Source organism: Ictidomys tridecemlineatus, chromosome 3 (genome assembly GCF_052094955.1).
Source record: "Ictidomys tridecemlineatus isolate mIctTri1 chromosome 3, mIctTri1.hap1, whole genome shotgun sequence".
Taxonomy (NCBI): domain Eukaryota; kingdom Metazoa; phylum Chordata; class Mammalia; order Rodentia; family Sciuridae; genus Ictidomys; species Ictidomys tridecemlineatus.
The window spans coordinates 79,870,135-79,884,200 of NC_135479.1; the positions used below are offsets into that span (position 1 = coordinate 79,870,135).

The 14,066-nt window shown below is 38.0% G+C and overlaps 1 protein-coding gene across 4 annotated transcripts in view; it reads left to right on the plus strand.

The window, feature by feature from the left end:
• Window positions 1–2,706: 2,706 nt before the first annotated feature.
• The window catches only part of Dnajc13 (DnaJ heat shock protein family (Hsp40) member C13), a 120,785-nt gene continuing 109,425 nt past the window's right edge, over window positions 2,707–14,066 (plus strand). The window contains exon 1 of one of the 4 annotated variants that reach the window (XM_078043320.1): window positions 2,707–2,946. The gene's annotated coding sequence lies outside the window, so the exon portion shown is untranslated. The remainder of the gene's footprint in view (window positions 2,947–14,066) is intronic. The other 3 variants (XR_013436523.1, XR_013436522.1, XM_078043319.1) reach the window with 3 other exon arrangements.

Genomic DNA, 14,066 nt, shown 5'->3' on the forward strand with positions numbered 1-14,066 from the left:
CATTTGCTCAACTTCTCTCTCCACTTCTAGAACCCACTGCAATGGTCCTGAATAAAGTCTTTATTACCATGCTTTAACAATACAAGTTAAGTATCCCTTGTCTAATATGCTGGGTTTAAAAGATAAATCCAGACTGAGGAAGCTTGAAGGTCTGCCTTGAAATTGTCAAACTCTTTTAAGAGCAGGGATGGAAACAAACTAGTTTAACAGAGTGTTTCAGATTTTGGATTGTGGGGGAGGTGGAAATATCTATATAGAGTTTATCAGTTGAGCATCCCTACTCTAAAAACCTGAAAATGCTCCAAAAACTACTTTTTAAGCATTAACATAAATTTTGGGTTTTGGAGCGCTGTGAATTTTGGATTTTAAGTTCAAATATTACTGAGTGGCACAAAGTTTTTAAGGATTTATTTTGGATTTAAACACTGATATAATTAGAAAGATCAATTTAGCAAAAATGGGGACTTGAATCAAGTAGTGTTTGGCCTGTGGGCTTTCTAAAATCCTGGGCCTCTCCTGCCTTCCATACTAATTAAGGACACTCATGAAAGCTATTGTTGTCCAAAAAATCTGTAAAAAGCATTTTCAAAAGTTGTGAAACATTCTAAGGATGTATAATATAGTCTGGATTATAAATTTGATGTTTGTTGCACGAAAATGTCAGAAAAGCTATTGCAAATCTGGTTTTGAATAAAAAGATAAATCCAGACGGAGGAAACTTGAAGGTCTGCCTTGAAATTGTCAAACTCTTAAAAAAAAGAGCAGGAGATGGAGCAGGAGATGGAAACAAACTAATTTAACAGAAGACTAAGGAAAGAAGAGCCAAGTCCTCCTCCTACTCTCGCTGACTCTTGTGTTTAGTTTCAGAATCTTAAAAATACTGACACAAATATGTTCAAATTCAATTAAGAGCAACCAGGGAGGATGCAAAAAGTCTTTAAATCACATCTGTGAACAGAAGATGAAAGCAATAGGTTATTGCTTAGGATGAGAATCTGTGGTTGGGATAGTTAGGTGGATAAGCAGGAGAGGAGTGGGATAGGGTGGTTAGGTATATTGGTACATACTTAGAGATGTCACTTAGAAGAGGAAAAAGGGGGGGGGAACTACTCATGAAAGAGAGGGCAAGATGGGCAAATACAAGGAAAATGGAAAATGGTTTCTAAAAAATGCAAAGGAAAAATATATCTCGAGAGGCAGGAAATTTTCCACTCCAGGACATGAGAGCAGTTCATATTACCGAAGGCTCCTCCCAACTCTGAAAATCAATTTTATTGGTCCCAAATATTGAACAGAGAGGCAGTGTGGCAGCTTAGTAGTTCAATGGCCTTGCTGTTGCACATCCTGTGACTAAACCTTGGCTCAACCTTTAAGAGGTAGGTCACCTTGAGCAAGTTTCTTAGATCCTTTGGGTATACTTCCTCTATAAAATAGAAATGATACTCCCCACATCTACTTCTAGGATTACTGGAAGGCTATAAAAGGCTACATAATCACAAATTTCTGTTTCCATGGAATAAACCAAGAAGGCCCCTTAACTCAGACCGTCTGTTTCTTTTTTCTCCTCCCTTCCTTCTCTATTTCAGGTCGTGTCTTCCCACACCCAGCTATTCCTGGTACCTCCCCTTACATGCACCTTATCTTACTGCTGCAATACAGGAAAGTCTACTCTGAGGATAAATGCAAAATCTTTTTCTGCCCTAGAGCAGAGTAATGGGTCAACAGAGTCAAGGAGCAAATTCTTTAACAATCGTTTTACAGATTTTTCATCCTATAAATACCATCTATAAAAAGAGTCCATCATTGAAGAGGACCCCAAGAAATCACAATTTCAGGACTGTTAACATAGTTATCACAGAGTTTTAACCCTCAAAAAATAATGTATCCATGCAAAGCCCCTACACTATTAAAAAAAAAAAAAACTGTAGCAGAATAAGTTTTAAACTGTGATCTTTACAGTTCAGGTCTGGAAAGAAGGGGAACTGACCTTCCTTAGTTAAACAGCAAATGAGGATAATTCCTGTCTCATATTGTTTAGGATTAAGCAGCGTTAAGTAAACACCTAGATATGTGGTCAGCAGACAATAAGTGGGCGCTATTAGTATCACCTGTCCAACACTCTCACCAACAAAGGCCTTAGGCATCTCCACCACCCCTGAGACCGCTCAAAATCTGAACTGCTCAGTCGTCTTTCTTCTGAGTGTCTCAATAGCAAGTTAACTTGCTTCCAATCCAGATAAACGGGATAGTAGGCCGAGGCTTCCGCCTCGCGGATGCGCCAGGTCCGAGACGTGCTTCCAAACAGGACTTGACCGGATTAATAGCACAAATCCGTGGACACACTCCTACAACCCGCAGAACACAAATGGAGGGGCGTGGCTGCTGGAAAACACACCAAGAGGCGTGGCCCATCGCGTGCGCGCGCGCGCCCAGGGGCAGATCCTTCTCAGCACGCGCCGCGGGGCGGGTCCCCTCACGCGTTGCGTGGACCCTCGGATCCCCACGGCCGGCCTCCTCACTCACTCTGCGCATGTGTACCTGCTTAGGGGGCGGGCCGCCGGGTCGGAGAGACGCGATATTTCCCGGAAGGGAGCAAATGTGACAGGGAGGGCGGGGCAGGAGGCGGAAGCACTTAAATCAGCTGACTGGGTCTCGTGACTGCCTGGGCGGTGGCGACGCAGGCGTATAGGAGCGCGGCGCTCAAAGCCTGGACGAAGATGGCGGCCTCCAGAGTGATCCTCTGAGAGGCAGAGGGAGGAGGCGGAGGGGGCGGGGAGGCAGTGCCGCGGCGGCACCAGGAACCCGCGGCAGCGGAGCTACAGGGCCCCGGCGGGGGAAAGGGGAAGTTGTGAGGGGGAGGAGGTCAGAGAGCGCCTCATCCCACTCTGGACGCAGAGCCGGCGGCGGGAGGAGCTTGGGCTGGAGCCTCTCCAGCCTCCCGCGAAGGTAAAGCCGACTCCGGGCACGAGACTTACCCCTTCCCCACGCCGCGGGGACTTGGGCGGGGGCACTCAGAGCAGGGAAAAGGAGGGCTGGTGTCTTGGCCGCTGCAGTCTGAAGTTGCTAAGGGCAGCAGATTACCCTCCCCCCAGGCTACTAGTGTGGGTCCTTCGTTCGCAGCCCCCGGACCCCTGGCTCTGAGTGACATTTGCCCAGGGTTCTGTCCTGTTCAGCCCCACTCCTCTCTTTGCCTGTTTTTTTTTTTTGGTTCCTACCCACCACGGTTCCCCACTCCCCTTAGCGCATCCTTAACCCCACACACCCCTCATTCCCCTGTGGGCTCCGCCCTCGGGATTCCCTTCCTGCCTCCTAGCTGGAGCACCTTTCCTCCTGGAGGCAGGCAACTCTTATTTCCTAGAGTCAGCAATCCTCCTCCTCCCTGAGTCCCGCTTAGACTTGACTTTCTTTTCTTAGCTTTGTTTCGTTTTTCTGGAAAATGAGCAAAATGCGTCGTCCCTTCTCCAGTTCCTTCCTTTATCAAAATTAAGCTTTTCTCCAAGGCTTTTTCTGTATGCAAGATAGCTTATACAAGTGGCCTTTCTTGGCTGCTGTGATTTCACCTCTGCAGCCTTTGGAATGGGTGAAGTAGGACTTTGACACTCAATGAAGTGACTGTTAAAGGTGTATTAGAGACTTACCACACTTAAGAGTGCCTATCTTTAAATTGCCCTGATTGTAGGGTGTTCATTTAACCTGTGTTGTCTTGAGATTGTTTCCTTTTTCAGTTGCTGGCAAGAGTAAAACTCTCTCCCTAATATAGCGGTAGTCTTTGAAAGTAATATTTTTTTGATTTGCCTCTCTGCTTTTTTCCCTCTTACCCCACCCTGCTTCTCAAAAAGGAGAGCCTCTACCTGCTGTTGTTGCCTCTTCTATGAAGGGCTTTCTTTATACAGTAGGTTTATTTTGATATTTTTCAAGTACAGTGTCTTTGAAAAGAGCTAAACTTTCAGGACTTTGGACCCGTTCTTAGTGATGATTATTATTTTTTTATAATATTTCCTTTATCAGTTTCTGAACTTGATAGGTTTCTAAGTTTGAACATATTTGTGTCACTATTATTAATGCTTTTTTAATATTTATTTTTTTTAGTTGTAGTTGGGCATAACACCTTTATTTCACTTGTTTATTTTTGTGTGTGGTGCTGAGGATCGAACCCAGGGTCTCGCACGTGCGAGGCTAGCGCTGTACTGCTGAGCCACAACCCCAGTCCCATTGTGTCACTATTTTTAAGATGTTGGAACTAAACACAAGAGTAGGAGTTCTTGGCTCTTCTTTCCTTAGGATTTGAGGAAATTGCTCACAGAATTAGGGTTTGTATATATTGCCAGTAATTTGTGAGTCTATGGGAATATGAAACTGGACTTGCTCCCTCCCCCCAAATTGTCAGAAATCCAGTATCCTGAAAAAACTAGATTTCGCTGGGGTTTTTTGTTTGTTTGTTTGTTTTTTGCTTGTTTCTGGGAAGTAGTTTATTGTTTGACTTAACATATAACAAAACCTTGCTCATATTTTAAATATAAGGTGAAACAATGTTAAGGAGCTATATCTAAAAAGTGGCTTGAACTATTAATATCACAATGCATTCAGGGAACATTAGTCCTTGTTAATAAAACACTATACTTGTTTAAAAACAGGAAGTAGAACATATTAAGGGAGGAAGAAAGGAGTCATTTTTAAGAAATAGGAATGTGAAGAACCTTAATAGAGTTCAGTTCATGGAAAATGCCAGCATTTGTATTCCAGTGAGAAGCAATGGCTTTTTTTCTAAATTCCTCTATTTCTAAAGTGGTGGTGATAAATTGTCTAAAATATATAAACATCATCTAGTGTTAAACTTAGTTGCAAACAAAATACTTAAATCTATTCTGTTAATTTACTTTTAAGTTTATGTCATCAGTGAAAACCAGTTATGGAATCAAGGAACACACGTTCTTTGCAAGAATTTCAATTTATCCACAAGTAAATGGGGGAGGTTGCACAGGTGAACCATCACAGTACTGGCATTATTAAATTTGTAAAAAGGTTGATAGAAAAGTCTGGTTCTGAATAAATTGGGTAAATTTTAAGTAATTGTTTCTCAACCAGTTGTATTTACACAGGTGGCTTTAAGGTTCCTATTACACATATTTTCCCTCTGCTTCTCTGATTTACTTAAAATTAGCAAAGTAGAAACAAGACTATGCAGGTAAACTGCAATTTTGGTAAACACTTTGCACTAATAGATGTTGGCCTTCACTGTCATTATTGGTGGTGGTAAAAGGGAAGTTGTTTTGAGATATCCTTTGAGTCAGTGTTTCTCAGACCCAATAAATGCTCCCTTTTTATGCCAAATTATTGTCACACCTCCTTCACTATCCTGAATTGCATCATAAATTATAGAACCACCTTTTGCAAAAAGCAAATTTGTTCACCTTTGCAACAAAAGAGAACTAGTCTCACTTCAAATTCCTTTTTGTTTTTTTTTTTGTTTTTGAGATCAATTAAAGAATGGAGGCCATAGAGCAAACCACTAGCCCCAAATTTAAGGACAGAGAGGAGAGAGAGGGAGAGAAGACATAAATTTGCATTAATCTTCATCAGACATAATTGAATACTGGTAAGAAGAGTTCAGCCAGAATAGATGAGAAATTGATGAAGGCTGAGTGCACTAAGCTCTTTATCCACAAACTTCACTGGGTATGCTTCTAGAAAAGGTTGGAAGTAACCCAGGGGAGTATTGTTAGACCTAGTGGAGGGGAGCAGCCGCAGAGCTCTTAAATAGGGTTAAGAAACTATTCTCATTCTTCCCCTCTGTCTCATCTGTGGAGGGAAAAGGCATTCTTGCTAGTCCTATTGAACTCAGGTGAAACAAGAGAAGAGTATAGGAATATTATGCCTAAAGGTGGGGCCCTGAACCCCAAACTGCAGTTAAGGACGATTTTGTAGAAATGAGAATGTAACATCCCTGAGATCCAAGCACATAGTTTATGGCTTAAACTGAAAAATTAAATGAGAACAGAGACTGTGTCCCTCACCTCTTGATGCCACACTTTAGAAGCTTTGAATAGCAAGTAATCATAACTGCAGACTACTATGAGGAAAGGCACAAGAGTATACAAAAAGGTACACACAAAGAATTAGTCTGACTAGTGGCATAGCCCTGAAATCCCAGCAACTTGGGAGTCTGAGGCAGGAGGATCATAAGTTTGAGTCCTGTTTCAGCAATTAAAGTGAGGCTCTATGAAACTTAGTGAGACCCTGTGTTGAAATAAAAAAGGATGGGGATGTGGCTTTATGTTTAAATGCCCCTGGGTTCAATTGCTGCTGTCAAAAAAAAAAAAAAAAAAGGAATAGACATTACTGTAGTAAGCCACCCCCCCACCGCCACCATAGATAAAAAGCTATTCTGCAGAAAAATAAAGTCTGTGGTACACTGAGGATAACTATAGCAAACTCAGAGACCCAACCCAATTCCTAAATAGAGTAACAACATAACTGCACTAAAGCCTCACAAAGAAAAGGTGTGTCCATTTCTAGTTATAAAATATTTTCACCTCAGTGTACTGTCCTATACAACATGTCCAGCTTTTGATGAAAAATTCTGACGCACACAAAATAGTAAAAGAAAAAGAAAAAAACTTTCAGGAGGAAGAATACCCTTTGAGAACTACACTCAGATTAATGTAGAGACTATTATCTAGCAGGGGATTTAAATTATGTTGTTAAATGTTGAAACAGAAAAATGGGCAAAATGCAAGGTATTTTCAACAGAGAAACTATAAAAGAACCCAAAAGAAAATGCTAGAAATAAAATCTTTGGACTTAGGAGCTGGGGTTATGGCTCAGAGGTAGAGCACTCGCCTAGCATGTGTGAGGCACTGGGTTCCATCCTCAGCATCACATAAAAGCAAAATAGAGATATTGTGTCTTCCTATAACTAAAAAATAAATATTAAAAAAAATCTTTGGTCTTAGATTTATCATAGCTGAGGAAAGAATCATCATACGTGTAGATATGTCAGTAGAAATTACCCACCTGCAACTTGGGTTCCTTCCAACCTTTTCTAGAAACATTTAAAAACACACACATTCAAGAGTTTGGGGATAACATCATTCATGTGATATATATGTATTTGGAATCCCAGGGGAAGAGAGAAGAGAGCAAAAGAAATACTTGAGATATTAGAGAATTATCCACAATTAATGAGATAGCAAATCACAGGTCTAAGAAGCTTAGAGAACATCAAAGCAGTATAAATCCCCACCCCCATAAAAAAACAACAAAACACCCTGTGCAGAACACATGCATCCAAACTTAAGTAAACAGAGACCAAAGAGGGGAATGAAAATATATATAATTTATATTTTTGGCACTGGGGATTGAACCCAGGGGCACTTAACCACTGACCCACATCCTCAGTCCCCCCCCCCTTTTTTTAAATTTAGAGACAAGGTCTTGCTGAGTTTCTTGGGGCCTTATTGCTGAGGCTGGCTTTGAACTTGAGATCCTCCTGCCTCAGCCTCTCAAGCTGCTGGGATTACACATGTGTGCCACTACACCCAGCAAAGAGGAAAATATTGAGTCTAGCCAAGCAAAAGAGAAACTATGTATAGAGGAAAAAAGATCAAAATTATGACAGAGAATGCAAACAAGAAGACAACTGAGTGACAACTGTGAGGTACTTAAAAAAAGAAATGATCCACCCAGAATTTTTATCCAGCATAAACACCTTTTAAGAATGAAGGTAATGCTAGGTGTGGTGGCACAGGTCTGTAATCCCAGCTACTCTTGAGGCTGAGGCTGAAGCTGAAGGATAGCAAGTGTGAGGCCAGTCAAGGCAACTCAGGGAGACCCTATCTCAAAATAAAGGGCTGAGTATGTTGCTCATACCCATGGTAGAGTCCTTGCCTCATGTAAGGAATAAAACCCTGGATTCAATCCCAGTGTCTACTCTTCCCCCACCCCCACCCCCCCAAAAAGTGGTGAAATAAAGATACTCTGAAATGAAAGCTGAGAAAACTCTTGCCAGTAAATCTATACTGTAAGTCATGTTAAAAGAAATTCCAGATAGGTGAAACTTGTATCTACACAAATACATGCATGTAAAATTAAATTTATTTGTTATTTTTTGTTTTAAAAGATTGTGTAAGCTGGGCGTGGTGTAAAGATTGTCTAAGTGGCTGGGAGGCTGAGGCAGGAGCATCAGGAGTTCAAATCCAGCTTCAGCAAAAGTGAGGTGCTAAGCAACTCAGTGAGACCCTGTCTCTAAGTAAAATACAAAAAAGGGCTGGGGATATGGCACAGTGGTCGAGTGCCCCAAGTTCAATCCTTGGTTTGCCCCCTACCCCTCCCCAAAAAAGATTGTGCAAAACAAAAAGAGTATTGTGATTAAAAAAAAATTTTAGTTGTTAGTGAACCTTTATTTTATATATTTGTGTGTGGTGCTGAGAATCCGACCCAGTGCCTCACACATGCTAAGCAAGCACTCTACTACTGAGCTACAGCCCCAGTCCAGCATATTATATTTTTATCTTGCAAAAATAGAAATTAATTGAAAGGATAAGAGGAAGATATTGAACATACTTCATAAGGTTGTTGCATTACACATAAAGCAGTATATTATTTGAAGTTAGGCTGGTTAACAACATATTTTAAACAGAGGGCAACAGCTAACAAAAGGACACATAAAAGATGTAACTAATAAATCAGTAGCTAAGATAGATCTGTTAAATCCTCATTTAAGAGAAAGCAGAAGAGGCTGTAAACAATAGATGGGACAAATAGAAAACAGCTGGCAAGATATTCATGTAACTGTCAGTAATCACACCAGTTAAATTGTCAGATTAAATCAGAAAGTAAGATCTAATTATATATTGACTCAAGAAACCCACTAAGAAGACATAAGGTAAGATTAAAGAATGGAGGGGCTAGGATTGTAGCTCAGTGCTAGAGTGCTTGCCTAGTACATGTGAGGCACTAGGTTCCATCCTCAGCACTACATAATTAACACTTGCCTAGTGTTAGTTGTCTTTGCATTTAATCAGTAATAGTAAAAGCAAAACACCTAAAGCAATTTACAATAATTATTTTCTGCTCTGATTTCATCAACTACAGTTGTTAGCACTTACTTAATGGAAGGATTACTAAGGTTATGAGTGAAGGAGATTTTCTGTTTCCAAATTATGTACACACTAAAATTTAAACTCTTCTACAGGAAATTTCTGACTTTTATTCCTTGGTCATTTAGTGTCAGAGACTTTCTTTCAAACTTTTAGTGAGGATACAGAATGTATTTTGAATATTTCTTAAATCTTAGAGCAGGTTGGCCATCTTTTCCCAAAACCTTACAGGTACTGGGTTTAATTTTAAAAGTGGAATTTTTTTTTAAGGTAATTTGGAAGTATTCTGTGAGCTATAAAACACTATAGGAGAGTTAGAAATAATAGGGGTATTTTAGAAAGAACAAATTGGAAACCTATATTACTACTATTTAGTATTGGGTGAAAGGGAAATTGTAACAATATAAACTTCTTATTTTCTTAGTATAAAAAGTAGTGTTTGATGTGCTTAATGTAAAACTTGTCTACAAGTAGTAAACTGTTACAGGCTTAGGAAATTTAGTTTGCAGTGTAAGTTTACTATATAGGGAAAATAGTAACAAGTTAAAACCTGGCTGTTTAAAATTCCTTTTGCCCCTTAGGCCTATTGACCATAATAGAGTTAGATGATTAAATGTCATCTTTGAGCTCAAGAAGAGTTTTTGAATAGTACAGTTTGTTCTTGCAAAAGCCAAGTTATGCTTCAAGATAAAATGAAATAGAAATTAAGCCTAGAAAGCTTCAAGAATGTGTACAAAGTAAAATGTGTAAATGATCAATAGCAGAGATCTTAAAAAATTGCTTAAGTGAACACACTCTGGAAAAACTTTCAGGTGACTAGAATATTTCAAGATATTTTTAAGTTTGAGAAAGGAAAGGGTCACAGTATATCTTCTGTAGAAAAATGTTTATTTTTTATAATAAAGTTTTTATTTTAGAAATAAGAACTACTCCCTCAGATGAAACCAGCATACATATTATTAAAATAGAAGAGGTGGATGGATATCTTTTTCAACATTGCATTTGTTTTTCTGAATAGAAAAGACCAGCTGTGATATGTTGTACCCTTTTCTCCCATTGAAACACTGTTTCTTCAGATTTAGGGATTGCATTTTAATTTCTCTTGCCCTTTTATGAATATACACCCAATTTTTAGTTGAAAAGATGTATTTTTTTTAAAAAAACCGAGGGAGGTCTCAGATTATTTTGACTTCCTTGGGTAGTGGAAATACTTAGAATTAATTTTGATATGGCAGACAATACAAAGGCTTCAGTATAACTTCTGGGCAATTATTTAAAGATGTGGTTGCTCTGTTGAAAGTTGATATTGTTGCAGGCTTCTTTATTTTCTAAGAGCATTTGTCTCTGGAGGAATTTAGTTCTACAAGTTAAGGAACCTAAAATGTTCTTAAAGCTTAATTTGTGATCTGTTTGTGGAAGTTTTAGATTACTGTAGGCATTGTACACTTTACACATACTGATTTGTTATTCATTTAGAAGGAAATACTTTGACTTATACTTGAGTTATATATTAAAATTAAGAATTAAAAACACTGTTGAAGATCATAACCCATTGCCTATAGTCCCAACTACTCTGGAGGCGGAGGCAGAAGGAACACTTGAGCCCAGGAGTTAAAGAGCATTATGGACAACATACAACAAAAAACCCCCAAACCCCCAACCAGGTTAAACTTCATAGGTGGCAATTTCCCCCAACACAGCACATTCTGTCCAAAATAGTTTAGTTGGAGCTTTTTAATCTGGGTAAATATTAATGTTCTGTTAAGCATTTATGGTTCTTACCTTTTATTTAAAAAGTACTAACCTACTGATGTGATTTACTCAGACTTGAATCCAGTTATGCACAAAATTAGATTTTTAAGAAGGCTTTAGTTTCCTTATAGTTAGCCTTTACATTAGAAATAGTTGCCCTGCATTTTTGTAAGATATAGCTGTATGAGGAAATATTAATTTCATAAATTAATTCCTACCATGTGAATGTCTACCATATTTTTTGTTGTTATTTCACTGTAGTAGGTAAATAGTCTTTCCATTGTAGGACAATTTAATCAGAAAGGCAGGCTCATAGTTTTCCCTCATCATGTTATTAGAAATTTTCATCTATAGCCAACCTGAAAGAAATTTGCACTAGACATTCACATCCTATCTCGAGGATTTTCAGGAGTTTTTGTTGTTTTTGTTTATTGTTTTTTTTTTTTTTGTACGAGGATTAAACCCAGAGAAGCTTAACCTCTAAACTACATCTCCACCCCTTTTTACTTTTTATTTTGAGACAGGGTCTTGCTGAGTTTAGTGCCTTGTTAAGTTGCTAAGGCTGACTTTGAACTTGTGATTCTTCTTCCTCAGCCTCCAGAGTCACTGTTGTGCACCATCATGCCTGACAAAGATTTTCAAATTAATATTTTTCAGTACTTGGTTTATCACAAATCTGACCATCTGTCTATCCCTCCATCATTCCATCTTATATTTTTGATGTATTTTAAGACAAACTGAATAAATTATGTTCTTAAGTTCTAGACTAAGAAAAATAGTATCTTACCTGCTATCTGCAAGTTATTTGTGTAAAAATTTATTCTAGTTGGTCATGCAAAAATGCATACTTGGTTAGTGCCAATTCTTTTGTTGATTAATTTGTGTTATTTTTCGGAGTGTATTCATCCCTGGTTAAATGAGGTTGGTTTGAGCTTATTTATCACAAGCCACAGGCATATACTTAATTTTGCTAGGTGAGCAAATTCTTTTGCCTACAGCCTGATTGTAATCTGTCCCAGACTGTGTCCATGGTGTTTGGTCACTTCATCCTACTTTTGTTCTTCGTGTCAGTTTGATGTAGGCTCCTGCTTAATGGACTCTCAAGTCCTTTGGTTTTTGTCAAAATCCTATATCTTCTAAAAGATCATTCCAATTTTATCCATAAATGATTGTGAATGGATGTCAGCATTGCTGCCAGTAATAAATTAGAGAATGCGAGAACATTGGTATTCGAAAGAATAAAGCAGTGGAACTCATTGAAAAAGGTGAATCTAGCCAAGATTCCTGTGTTGCCCTGAGTTCAACTTTTTAACCCTTAGTACAGTTCTCTCAAAAGACCTAACAGGAGGAAATTCTGATGGTGGTTTAATATTAAGATATATAAATAAAACAAGTGAAGCAGACTTGAAAAAATTTGGAGTTACTTTCAGTGCAATTTAGCGACCAAGGGCCTGTAAGCTCAAGATTTTTCCTCATGAAAAGGAAGTGTAGGTCTTTTGAGAATTTGAAATGAGAAATTATTGCAAGAATAAAGGTGATTGAAATTTAAGTGATGGTAATTCTAGCAGATATATTATTTCTAATTTGAGTGTCTTCTAACAACTGTCAAAGTGGCAAAGCTGATGTCAAAACTGCTACCAGGATTTCCTTTCACAATTTATACATTCTTTAGTTGGACAGTTGTTATTTATAGCACATGCCTATAAGTGACTATTACTGATATTACCAACTTGATGCTTGAACTTCTCAAATACTAGAAATGCTACAGATTTTCTATCATGAAAAATGAAAATCCTTAAGAATTTTTGCCTACAACAATGATATTTATACCACTTTTAAAGTGTATTAAAAATTTAAAGTGTTTTGAAAATTTAAAGTATATTAAAAAGTTATAGAGAAAACATTGACAAGATTAAATTTATTTTATGAAATGAAGTTTGTATTTTTTTTCCTGAAAGTTTCTCAGATCATAGTTAATGGGCATCAAACAAATTTCTAAAATCTTAGGTTGGATACAAGTAAGGGAAATATTTCTAATACTTGAAATTCTAAATACCTGGAAAAAATGTAGTATACAAGATTGACCTGTAATATTTTGTAAGTACAGTTGAAATAAAGAGAAGGTTAAGAACTAGGTTATAATTGACTTAAATAGTTTTTAAAATTTTTATCATGAGTTCCTTGGTCTGTCTTATATATTTTACAAAAGTTTTGTGGAAAATATAAGTTGTAGAAAATAAAATAAAATGACACCCTCATGTATGCCATCCAGTTTAAGAAATACTTTTGGCTGGGTACAGTGGTGCATGCTTGTAATCCGGAGGCTGAGGCAGCAGGATTGCGAGTTCAAAGCCAGCCTCAGAAAAGTGAGGTCCTAAGCAACTCAGTAAGACCTTGTCTCTAGATAAGTACAAAATAGGGCTGGGGATATGGCTCAGGGGTAGAGTGCCTGATTTCAATCCCCCAGTACCGCCCCCCCCCCAAATAGTTTATTTTGAATGGTTATGTAGTAACTGAAGGCTGATGGAATCAGTAAAATACTGTATTTTGAAGATAGAAACTCTAGGTGATTTACAGTAATTTCCTCTTACCCACAGAGAATATGTGCCAAGACTTCATGTAGATCTGTGAAATTGCTAATAGCACCAAACCCTGTATATGCTTTTCCATCTGAACTAATCACTTTTCACTCACTGTGGCCATAACTTTTGCAGTTTGATGTGCAGCAGTAAAATATCATGAATTTCTTTTTCCTTCTTAAAAAGTTCATGGATGTAAGATTCATTCTTACTATAGATCTTAGCATCCTCAGCATATCTTCTTTTTTTTTTATTGAGAACTTTCACTCCTTCACTTAATGATACATAAGCAGTAAAGAATATTCTATTTTTTGTATTCTGTTTTTTTGTGTGTGTTGTGTGTATGAATTAAAGGAAGTACTTTATAGCTTTTCTCTGGAAATTGCAAATCACCAGCACCACTATTCTTGTACTTTGGGTTCGTTTTAAGTAAAATAAGAATTACTTAAACACAAGCACTTTGATACTGTGATATTCATTTTGATAACTTGATTGACCTTTGATAGTCAATATGAGTAACTAATAGGACCAGTAGCATATATAGCTTGAATGTGTTGTACAAAGGAATGTTTGACATCCCAGGTAGGACAGAGTGAGGTGGCACTATATTATCATGCTACTCAGAACAGTTTACAAT